The sequence below is a fragment of the Myotis daubentonii genome, chromosome 1 (genome assembly GCF_963259705.1).
Source record: "Myotis daubentonii chromosome 1, mMyoDau2.1, whole genome shotgun sequence".
NCBI lineage: Eukaryota > Metazoa > Chordata > Mammalia > Chiroptera > Vespertilionidae > Myotis > Myotis daubentonii.
The window spans coordinates 82,038,080-82,049,835 of NC_081840.1; the positions used below are offsets into that span (position 1 = coordinate 82,038,080).

General features: G+C 38.8%; 1 pseudogene; it reads left to right on the top strand.

Annotated features, from left to right (window-relative positions):
• The first annotated feature begins 294 nt into the window (after positions 1–294).
• Positions 295–749, top strand: LOC132229620 (large ribosomal subunit protein uL11m-like; annotated as a pseudogene).
• The last annotated feature ends 11,007 nt before the right edge of the window (positions 750–11,756 follow it).

An 11,756-nucleotide genomic window follows, 5' to 3' on the forward strand; every position in this document is an offset into this window, starting at 1 on the left:
ACTGAAATATCAGAGGAGGGAATTCTCAAACAAACTACACACTGGATTTTGTAAAAGAAGCCTGTATATCATAAATAATCATTGTAGAGAGAATGTAAAGGAAGTACAGGTAGAGATGTAAAGATTTTGATATATAGAGCTTCAGTAACTGTTAACCAAAAGAATGCAAATTTGATATTTTAATAAAAGTAGGTAGATATAGGCTCATGGTCATATCAGGAATTCAATGGAATAGGACTTATCATTGTAATAAAGCTGTTGTTTTTAAGAAACAATTTTATTCAAAGAAGTTGGATGTTAGGAAGTACATGGATATACAGTAACCCACAAATCCAGGCAGGGACCAAGTTTTTTGCGAAACCTGACAGGATGTTTGAAATCAAGGTAGGAAAAGCCACTGTTACCTCCTTCCTGAAGGCGGCTGCTGGTGCTGAAAAGGGGGCCCAGCAGACAGGGAAGGAGGTGGCAGGCCTGGTGACCTTGAAGCAGGAGTATGAGATTGCTTGTGTTAAAGCTCAGGACGACGCCTTCGCCCTGCGGGACATGCGCTGTCCTCTGTTGTCCGCTCCATCATTGGCTCTGCCCGTTCCCTGGGCATTTGTGTGGTGAAGGGCCTCAGTTTGGAAGAGCTGGCAGCTCTCCAGAAGGAGTGAGCCATATTCTCGGTGGCTCAGAAAGAGGCAGATTTGGCAGCTCAGGCAGAAGCTGCCTTAGAAGTGACCCCTGCCCTGCACACTCCAGGATTTTGAAGGGAGCAGCTGGAAAGGCTGTGCCAAAGGGGAGGAGAGAAGGAGGGGAGGTGACACCAACCTGATTATTTTTGCCCTGACTTTAGATCATATATTTTTACATGTATGAATGTGTCAGGGGATTCAGCCTAAATAAACATCTTTTGTCAACAACCCCTCCCCCCAAAAAAAGATGTAAGAAATATTTAAAGAAAAAACCAGCAGCCAAAAATATTACCATAACCATATAGATTACTATTCTATCAGTTCATATTTTATAAGAAGGAGCAAGAAACATACAAGCAACTAAAGAACACTGACTTAAACCTCTAAGGATATTGACAATGAGTTTAGACCTAGACACACCAGCAGAAACAGAATGTTCTTAAATTCTTTTAGTCATAAAAATAGAGACTCACAATTGAGACTGTTTACAGAAAACAAAATTATAGAAATAAGCTTTATTTTCCTGCATTAAAGAAAATTGTCTGAAAAATTGAGAACCATAGAACATCTTGCTTTAATGAGAAAAATGAGTGAGAGAGTTAAGAGTATATATGAAAAGGCTACCTAACTATAAAGTTTAATTTTATCACATATATCAAGCTCACATAAATTTACTAATAGCATAGTGTAAGAAATGAATATATATATTTGTTTCTTTCTCTTGCATCATGGAAAAGTTGTTGGAAACATTAGAGAAATTATGGAGAATGGGAATAGAATCAAACAATGAATATGGGCTACAGATGGCAGTTTTCAAAAATATGAATTCTGAGAATTATAAGCTAAGCATAATGAGCATATCCAGAAAAATTTTAGAAATGGACTATTAAACACTAGGTATTAGAGTAATTATAAAGGATTATTAGGGGGTACTAGGAACCATCACTAATTCAAACCATAATAGCAAGCCTTGCTGAATGGATTTTACTTAATTACTTTGTTTATATTTCTGAGTGTTAGAAACATTTAAATGTATTATAATATAATATGTACAGTCACACTACTGGAAGGAAAAAAAATAAAATATTGATGAGTAAATGGATCCTGACCACTATGCCAAATACTCGTTAGTAAGAAAGTAATGGGTGGATGTCCTTTTTCTCATTGTTCTCCCATTGGTCCTTTTACAATTTTTATCAAGATATTGATGAAGCATAAAAAGTATGCTTATTGAATTTCACAGCTCAGAAATTATGGTGATGCTCTGAAATACTGAATCCTATTTTAGAATAAATTGGGAATGACTGGAGTAAAGAACACAGAAAAATCCAAGGATTTACAGAGGATCCAAACTCACATTTACAAAATAGAAACATAATAAGCATAGGAATCGGGTTTTATTTTCACTCTATGTGATCTGAAGAAGCTGTCGTTCATCCAACAAGTATTTGTTGATGGACTACTATGTTCTAGAGACTTTGACCACTGAGGATCTGTTAAATAATAAACAAGAGATCTTAAGCCTGGAGGGAGAAACCTATAAAACTTTAAAGTATTTCATTGTCTGTGGTTCAGAAAAGAGATTATACTTTTCCGTTTACTTCCAAGAGATAAGAACCAGTGACCACAAGAAACATTTGATACAAAAAGATACTTTATATTCATTGAAACTGCTCAGCAACAGAGTGGGGTGCCTAGTGAGGTTTGGGTTCCACCTCTTTCTGATCAAACAGGCTGGGTTCTTGTATGGTGCGGATGTCAGTCTGATGTGGAAAATGCTGCTTGGATTTCTCAAAAGACAATCTCTATTATCCCTCTCAAGACTCTATAGTTACATTATTCCTGGAAGGTGTGTAGGAAAATATATAGCATGGATGCTTTCATTTCTTTAAAAATATTGGCTCATGCCTAGCAGAAAATTGGGGAGATAGGGTAATTGTGGATATAGTAAATTTAAGTTACTTGGGTTTCAATTTAAAAACAACACAGGAGTTCTGTGAGAAATAAAGCAAGCAGTGCATAGAGTATTAAAATTAGCATATTTTTATACAACATTGAGGTGTTATTGTCACATTCTGTTTTTGACGCAAGAAGTGCATTTACAGAAAGACACCAATTAGGCTAAGTTCCAGGTGCAGGGTCTTCAATTCTTATATATTCTCACAAAAATACTGTGTCTCTAAAAGGAGTCTATTGGGACACGAATATGTTGCTTGTTTTAGTTAAGGGAGAAATCTGCCATAGTAAGGAGTTAGATATACGGTTTTGATTCCCTGCAGGATGGAAAAGATGATATCATTAGTATTAAAAACCCATCAACACCCAGCATGTCATTGAGGCTGTGGTTGAAAATGCTAAGTGATACTGACACACAAGTATTTTCAGGGTCATTTGCAGAGGTAGTGTAGAGTCAAATCGAGACACTTTTACACTTGCTGAACAGAAAAGGAATTTGAAAAAAAAAAACACAAAATAGTTGAGTTTGTAGAAGTATAGTCCAATTTCAAGAGTATTGCTGGTTAGTTAAAGAATTCACACTTTCCACACACACAAAGAGCAGAGGACAGTTATGAAGTATTTTAGCTGTTTACTTTTCTAAAAATTTAACCAGGTGATTCCATGGAAGTTCTGACTCAAAAGGTTAGAAAACTTTGCTACTCTTGTTACCAGTGGGAGTGTGTGTGGTGGGGGAGGGTCTTCTCTGCCCTGTGTTGCTTGTGGGACCGGCTTCTGGGACATCCCCAGAAGAGGAATTTTCTGAAACTTGTATGGAAGAATGAAATATTGTTGAAAGCTTTATTTCTGTAGAATCACACCCCTGGGTTTCCAAGGTCCCCTTTCCCCCAGTCCCACCATAGAAGTGTAGCGGGAGCTTCAATAGGCCTAAAATCAGAGTCAATGTCCAGAATTTCCTTTCCTTGTTGGAGCTCAGTCCAGTCCGGCATCAGACTAGCTTTGTTTGTACTTCCCACTCCAGTCCATTAGTTCATTGCATGTGGGGTCTGCAGGCCACATGGCTATGAAGGAAACACTGGTGAATGCAAGGAAGCCAAGAGTGAGCCAAGAGCACAAGAAAGTTCCTTCGTTGGGAGGATTATGTATTCCCATATTACAGCGGTTCTCAACCTGTGGGTCGCGAACGACCCTTTCACAGGGGTCGCCTGAGACCATCGGAAAACACATATATAATTACATATTGTTTTTGTGATGAATCACTGTGCTTTAATTATGTTCAATTTGTAACAATGACATTGGGGGTCACCACAACATGAGGAACTGTATTAAAGGGTTGCGGCATTAGGAAGGTTGAGAACCACTGCCATATTAGCATGGGCTTGCAATGGCCACACCATTCTGGCCAACGATCTCCGTTCCCAGGTGTGATTGACAGCCACCTTCCCTTGTCACCCCAGCTTCACTGCATGTGCATCTCTCTCCCATTCTCCCATTTGTTGGACCCTTCCTTCCGGCAGTGATTGGCAGGGCATGGGCCAGTGGTTCCCTGGGGCGTGTGAAAGCACAGCTCCCTGGTAAGGCTGTCCAAATGACATGCCTATAGTGTCTGGCTTCCCCCTTTGCTTCCTTCCTATTATTAATAACTAGCTAATTACAACAGTATCACTCTAATTCTAAATCCCAAAGTGACCACTGCACGATTATGGTGAAAAAGAATAACACTGAAAAAGACAACAATGAAAATTTGAGCAATAATTCTACTTTAATTAAACAAGTTTCTATTTGAAACAGAAAATCCAATGGGAAAATGCAATTCATTCTACAACAGTTTGTATCATTTTAAAATGCATACATTTTAATTTAAGCTTCTTTAAAAAAACATGCCAATAGTGATTTAATTAATTTAATCCTAGGTCATTTAAAGGTAAGAATCTTAAATCACTATTTGGGATGCTTAGACTGAAAATGTTATTTCAAACTAAAATAATAAGAACCCAGTTCAAGAGACAAAACATTTATTTGGAAAGCACATATTCAGGAAGAAACCCAAATAATGTCCCAATTCCAGGGTATGAGCAAGGGGTATTTATGAGGGGGGAAAAAGGAATAATATGAAAAGAAGAAACTTCCTATTGGTGCTTACAAGCTAACCTATTCTTGTCTGTACATGATTGGTTACTGATTCTGAGATGGCAAGCCCCATCCCTGCTTGCATCACCATAACCACGCCTCAGCTTCTGCAATCTCGCTTGCCTCTTCTGCTTCTGCTTCAGTAGGGTCCTCTGCCAGTCAAGCTTCTACTGTCTCAGGTTACGGCCCTCCTTCCCAAGCTACAACAGATACAAAGAATGCCTAAAATGCGTATGTGTACCCATTTATGGGAGACAAAGTGCCTAGGACTGGGGTGGGCAATCTTTTTGTGAGTGCATGCCCAAACCAGCAAAATCTCTGACTCAAAATTCTTCTGCGTGCCAACCCTAATTTTATGAGAACATGTTACGCCTACTTGGTATCTATTAAGGTGTACGTATGTGAAGAACCTTGAAGAAATAATAAAATTCATTCAAGCGACAAAAACACAGTATATGATGATGAAAAATACATTTATTTTTTAATGTATACATGTACACTTATAGTTCGACAGAAAACTTTATGACTCCGTTTGATATTATCAGTGGGACTTTTGCTGCTGCATCACTGATGACAGCGATTTTACATCAGGTTTATATTTCGTGACCTTCAGAGATACGCACGAGCTACTACTTTCATCCGTCAGGCTACTCCTATTATGAGACTTAACAAAATTCATCACTGAGAACAAAGATTCACAAGCGTATGTGGATGAAAACATGGAGAGTAACACTATTGCAAAGTTTTTTAAACAGAAAAAAATTTTTGGAATGACATTCCAAGTCCTCAATAGTTCGTTTTCGACACTTCTCTCTGGTACTCCTGTCTCTAATCACTTTTTTTCAATGTTTTCCAAGTCAACTCTAAGGTCAATAATTTCTGCTTCCAAATTGAGCTACTCTGAAATTCAATCAACTGCATTTCAAAGTCAGCCATGTCTATCCATGAAAACATTTGTAAGTTTAGTTCCTCCAGTTTCATGCTGTCTGGAAACCTCATGAATTTTGCTGTCTCTTCCAGTTCTCTGAATTTCGCAAATCTTGAGAAAAGCTGCTCAATAGTTGATTACATGATGTTTAAAAACAGCTTTTGAAGGCTTTGACAGTCTTTTCTGTTATCTTTTGGGAGGTCTTTGATGTGCCTCTTGAGGTTTGGGAAATATCTAAATCTCTCACCATCCCCATCCCTCTTAAAGACTTCTAGTTTCTTTTCAAAAGCCTTTATGTAACCAAACATAACATCAAGTGTCTTGTCAGTTCCTTGTAATTTAACATTTAAGTCATTCAAATGTTCACAAAAATTGTAAATGGAAGATTATATGAGAGGGTTTCATGTACCAGCAAAAGTTACTGGCGTGCCATATTTGGCTCGGGTGTCCGGGGTTGCCCACCCCTGGCCTAGGAAAATATAAAAGGCCAAATCCCACTTTGTTTGGGGTTCAGCCTCTGGAGAGGATTCCACTGAGCCAGCATCAGTGCAATTAAACAGTCCTTTTCTGAACTTCCAAATGCATTTCGTTTGTCACTTTCTGCCAGCCTGATTTCTGCCATAACAATTCTATCTGCAGTAGAATGCCCATGATTATCATTCCTTGTGATAAAAATATCTGCTTGTCTTCTGACTTCTATATAAACAATGATAAAACAATTGTGGTTCAGATCCATACAGAGGTTCAAGGGAAAGCATAAGCAATACAGTTACTCTAGAATGGCTGTTTCAGCTCCATTTTCAAATGGCTCCATTTATGTCATTTTTTTACAGTTAATATCTTACCTTTATATTTCTTTTCACAGTTTTTCAGCTCCAAAAACCATAAAGAAGAGCAAAATATGTTTATTAGACATAAGGATAATTTTAGCTGGTTATTTTTTAGAAATAGCAGACATGGGAGAAGCTGTGAAGACCAAGTAGAAGTTACCCTTTTGTTAGAGATATTTACATTTGTAAGAGACATCCATTTGTAAGGGTGTTTTCTTATCTGTTCCAGGAGGAGAAGGATGAGTAAATCTCTCTAGAAACTCTGGTCAATAGAGAAGGCACTGAAATCAGCATAACCACATACCCTTTCCTATGTTTTACCTGATAACCTCTCAGAACTGGCTCCCCAACCCCTAATATCTTTGTCTCTAGTTGGAAATGATATTCAAGGCGATAACTTGGGAAATTTCTGGGAGTTACTCAGTTTTCCTGGGTCTTCGCCATGTATACAGGAGGTATACATGTTATTAAATCTCTGCTTGTTTTTCTGCTGTAAATTTGTCCTTTATTACAGAGTGTTTTCAGCCAAGAACCTAGATGAGTAGAGGGAAAATTATTTTTCTTTCCCTTACAACTATCTTTAGCTCTCCTTGTTATGCCTCATTTTTGAAAAAAATAGGGAGTCTAAAGCAAGCACATTTTTGAAATTGCTAACTGCCAATGCCACTCAAAGGAGTGTATTATGCTAAAGTACAGAATAACTTAACTTTATTCCTTGTGTTCATTTCTTTGGATATAAGAATACCAATTATTTGCAAAGTAATTTAATAAGCCTTAAAGTTTAAAATTGAGGCTTTATCACTGTACTTAAGTTTCAAGGAACAAATTCTATTGATTGTGACAATCACAAACTTTACCAAAAAAACAACTATAAATAGCTCAGCAGTAAATTCATCAGTTTAGTCTCTCATCCCCTTTTCTTTCTAAGTTAAGCCCATAGAACCACTGTTTCCATAACTCAAGCAAAAAAAAAAAATAATGAAGAATGTGGGAGAAGCTAAATTAAATATGTCATGTATATATATTCATTTCTGTCTTCTGTTGTCTAAATGAGTGTTTTTTTCTTAATCAATAATAGGCATAGGTATTACCTATGGATTCTGATAAAATATAGATTTTGGTTCAGTAAATCTGGAATGGGGGCCTGATGTTTTTATTTCTAATTAACTTCCCAGTTATGGTGATGTTGCTGGGAACAGCATACAGATCACACTTTTAATAACAAGGGTCTGTAATCTTAATTTCTTTATTCTCTTGATATCATCCTAACATTGTTGTTTATGTTTTTCTCAGTTGAGTCTTTTCAGAATCGTTCAATTCATCCTTGTGTTTCTACATTAGGTATCTTTACCTTTTATAAAACAAAACAAAAAATCTACTCTTTAATTTTTTTGAAATCCTAATTGAGTATTAATGGGAAAGGGTGGAAAGTATGATGAGAGATGATGGTTATTGTGGGTAAAGCCTATAAATGGATGTAACATGAGGATTGGAGGAAGCTCTAAAGCAGAGTTTCAGCTCTGTTCCTCTGTTTTTTTGGGGTACCAGATCAATCTGAATAGCTCTGGCTTTCACTCATTGAGAGTCTTCTGTATTCTAGGTTCTAGGTTATTGAAAGGTGATCATGGTGGGTAGTGCACACAGGAAGGCTAAATAGCCATCTCAGATGGTGATTTAAGAAAATTGAATTTAGTTAGGGAAAGGGGATTGGGAATGGGGTATCCAAAGGGAAGGGCTGCACAGCAATCCATTGGGTGGATGATGGCTGCACCCAGGAGCTGGAGTTTCATCCTTATATGCAGTCACTAGGGAGGAAACTTGTCCGCAGTGGGTTTGGAGACTGAGCTGCTGGGCTTGGAATGTGGATGGAATGTGGATGGAATGCAGGTGTGCCATCAGGTGCCTTGAGGAGAGTGCAAAGCTGCAGTATTCTGGCCAAGATGCCCAAATTACGTTTGCTTCCATTTCTTGTATGGTCTGACCCCTGGTGTCCAGCGAGTTTTTCCTGGTATTTGTTCTCCTGTGGTGGGAAGCTTAGAAATGAATGGTTGTTAAAGATTTTATTGCCCTACAGGCCTAATATTTCCCTCCTCTTAATATTTGTTAATAATTATTCTTAATTGGCACGAAGGTCTCTATCTTCTGTTAGTTTTCCTAAGGAATAAACCCCATATGCTGTTGGCAGGGATATATAAAGAAAGTTACCTCACATATCGGAAATCAACCAGCTGGCAGCTTAGTATGTCTATTACTACAAGGGAGGGTAAAATTATCAGAAGCAAAGGGAAAGTCAAATATTATAGGCATGCAATTTGGGCGCTTTGTCTGAGTGCTGCAGCTTTGCACCCTCCAGGTGTCCAATGGAGGGGAGGTAGATGCATGTCCAGTGAAGCTGGGGTGCTACTGGGGTCATTCACCAGGATGGGCATAGCCACTGCAAGGTCTCAAAATGCGGGATATTTAATTCCTTATACAAAGGAGTTTGTACTCTTGTGATCTTGGTTGACTCCTGACTTGTGGAGCTCTCACTCCTGCTTCCTGACATTCTCCCATGTGGTCGGTGACCATGTGGACCCCCACCCACACAATGGACTAATGGGTGTAACTAGCCTAATGCTGAACTGGACCCAGCTGCAACATGGAACACACACTCTGGATACTAGCTTTGCTTTAAGCTCTATTGAAACCCCAATTACATTTCTTCCAGGACTGGATTAAGGACTGAAAACCCAGGGATGTAATTCCGTGTAAATAAAAATCACTCATCCTCCTGTGTGAGTCTCAGAAAATTCTTTTTCTCAAGATATTATAAGGACTCCACCCTCAGCATGCAGTTGGGAGATACCTCAACTTTCCTGATGACAAATTGACATAAGACAGATTAACAGAAGAAAAAAAAAAAAAGTATGTATGAATGGTGGACCCATAAACATATGGAGATTAAAGGGCAGCTGGGTCATTGATACTTATATAACACCAGAGGCACAGTGCATGAAATTCATGCACAGGTAGGGTCCCTAGGCCTGGCCAGCAATCAGGGCCGATTAGGTTCCCGGCCTCGCCGCCTCCCCACTTCCTCCTTCCCTTACTCCCTCAGGACTCTGCCATTGCCGCTGGTCACCCACCATGTTCCGTGATGCCCCCTGGTGGTCAGTGCACATCATAGTGAGCTATCAAACTCCCAGTCTCCCGGTCGAACTCCGGAGGGGACACTTTGCATATTAACCTTTTATATATATAGACCAGAGGCCTGGTGCACAAAATTCGTGCATGGCAGGGGGTGTCCCTCAGCCCAGCCTGCACTCTCTCCAATCCAGGACCCCTCAGGGGATGTCCGACTGCCGGCAGTTGGACATCCCTCTCGTAATCCAGGACTGCTGGTTCCTAACCGCTCACCTGCCTGCCTGATTGCCCCTAACAACTCTGCCTGCCTGCCTGATTGCCCCTAACCCCTCTGCCTGCCTGCCTGATTTCCCCTAACCTCCTCTTCCTGCTGACCTGATCACCCCTAACCCTCTGCCTGCTGGCCTGATCGCCCCTAACTGCCTCTGCCTCAGCCCCCGCCACCATGGCTTTGTCCAGAAGGACATCTGGAAGATGTCCGGTCTATCTGGTCTAATTAGCATATTACCGTTTTATTAGTATAGATCTGCACTAAGGAGTAGGGGTCTGGTGATACAAAGGCTCAAAGGCCTTTTTACAGGGAGACAAGAAATATTTGGAAAACAAAAGTTTTCCTGTTATACAGCTAAGTTTCTTAAGTACAAAGGTATTTCTGAGACTATCTCTTCCTGATATCCTTCCAATGTAAATTTAGGCAGCTGGGGGAGTGGTAAAGGGCTTTTCCTAAATTCGCTAGGTTTTGATTGCCTTTCACTCAAAATAATTCTCATGCCAAAGTGGCATATTTTGGGGAGACTTGTTTTGAACACCTTTATAGGGAAAAGACATAAATGTCTCATGGAAGAAAACTTACATACAACATAAAAACTTTGTTCAATGTCATAAGCTACTAGGAAAATACAATTAAAACCACAATGAGATAACACTACAAACCTATTTAAATACTAAAATTAAAAAAATAAAACACTCTTAACATAAAATGCAAGTGAGAATGCAGAGAAACAGGATCATGTTGGAATATAAAATGGTACAGCTACTCTGGAAAATAGTTTGGCAATTTATTTTAAAACTAAAAATGACACATAGGACCCAGCAATTTCTCTCTTGGGCAATTATCTCCAATAAATGAAAACTTAGTCACAAAGAAACTTAAACACAAATGTTCATAGCAGCTTCATTTAATAGGCCCAAACTGGAAATTACCCAAATGTCTTTCAGTGGGTAAACAGTTAAATAATCTGTGACATAACCATACCATAGACTGCGACTCAGCAGGTAAAAGGAACAAGCTACTGATAATGCAGCAATGTGGATGAGTCTCAAAGAAGTTATGCTTAGTGGAAAAAAAAAGAAACTTCAAATCTACCTTTATGTATATTATATGTGTATAAAATATAGGTATATATTATATGTAGATTTATACAAATTTAACATGTATTTATTTCATTTATCATATTTTTCCATGTATAAGATGCCCCCCACTTTTCCAACCCAAAATTAAGAAATCAATATTTTAAACATAAAACAGAACACATTTTTATTTAGTAATTACTGCCGGTAATGTTACATACCAGTACTATGATATTATGCAGCATATCGCTTTATTCAGCCCCTGTTGCATCAATGCTCTCTTCTTCATCACTATTAGTTCCAGACATATCAATTTCTTCAACTTCTTTTGTATCACTGCTGTCTCCTGAGTCACTGACTATATATGTGAGATCATCCTCATACACTGGTGGCATTTTCTGAGCTAACTTTGTTCATGTTCTCATGACCAACCCTTCTCTCCTCATGAAATTGAAGCACCATTTTGCCTTTCCTGTAAAATCAACAATGTTCATTTTGCTTGCAAACATTCTTGCCTGACATTGAATAAGCGTGGTTGACACACTTAAGCCACTCTGGCGCTGCTCCATGATCCAAGTCTTAAGCCTCTGCTCCAAGTTTGCCCATTTTGCTGGTTTTCCTCTTAAGACCTTCTTCCTTATTGGCATCTTAAGGAGTTGTTCTTCCTGTTTTCTCCGCTGTCTGATCATACACTCAGTGGGAGAAGGTCCAAATTGTCTCTCTGCAGCTCTATTTCCATGCTCTTTTGCATAGCTGGTTACATTC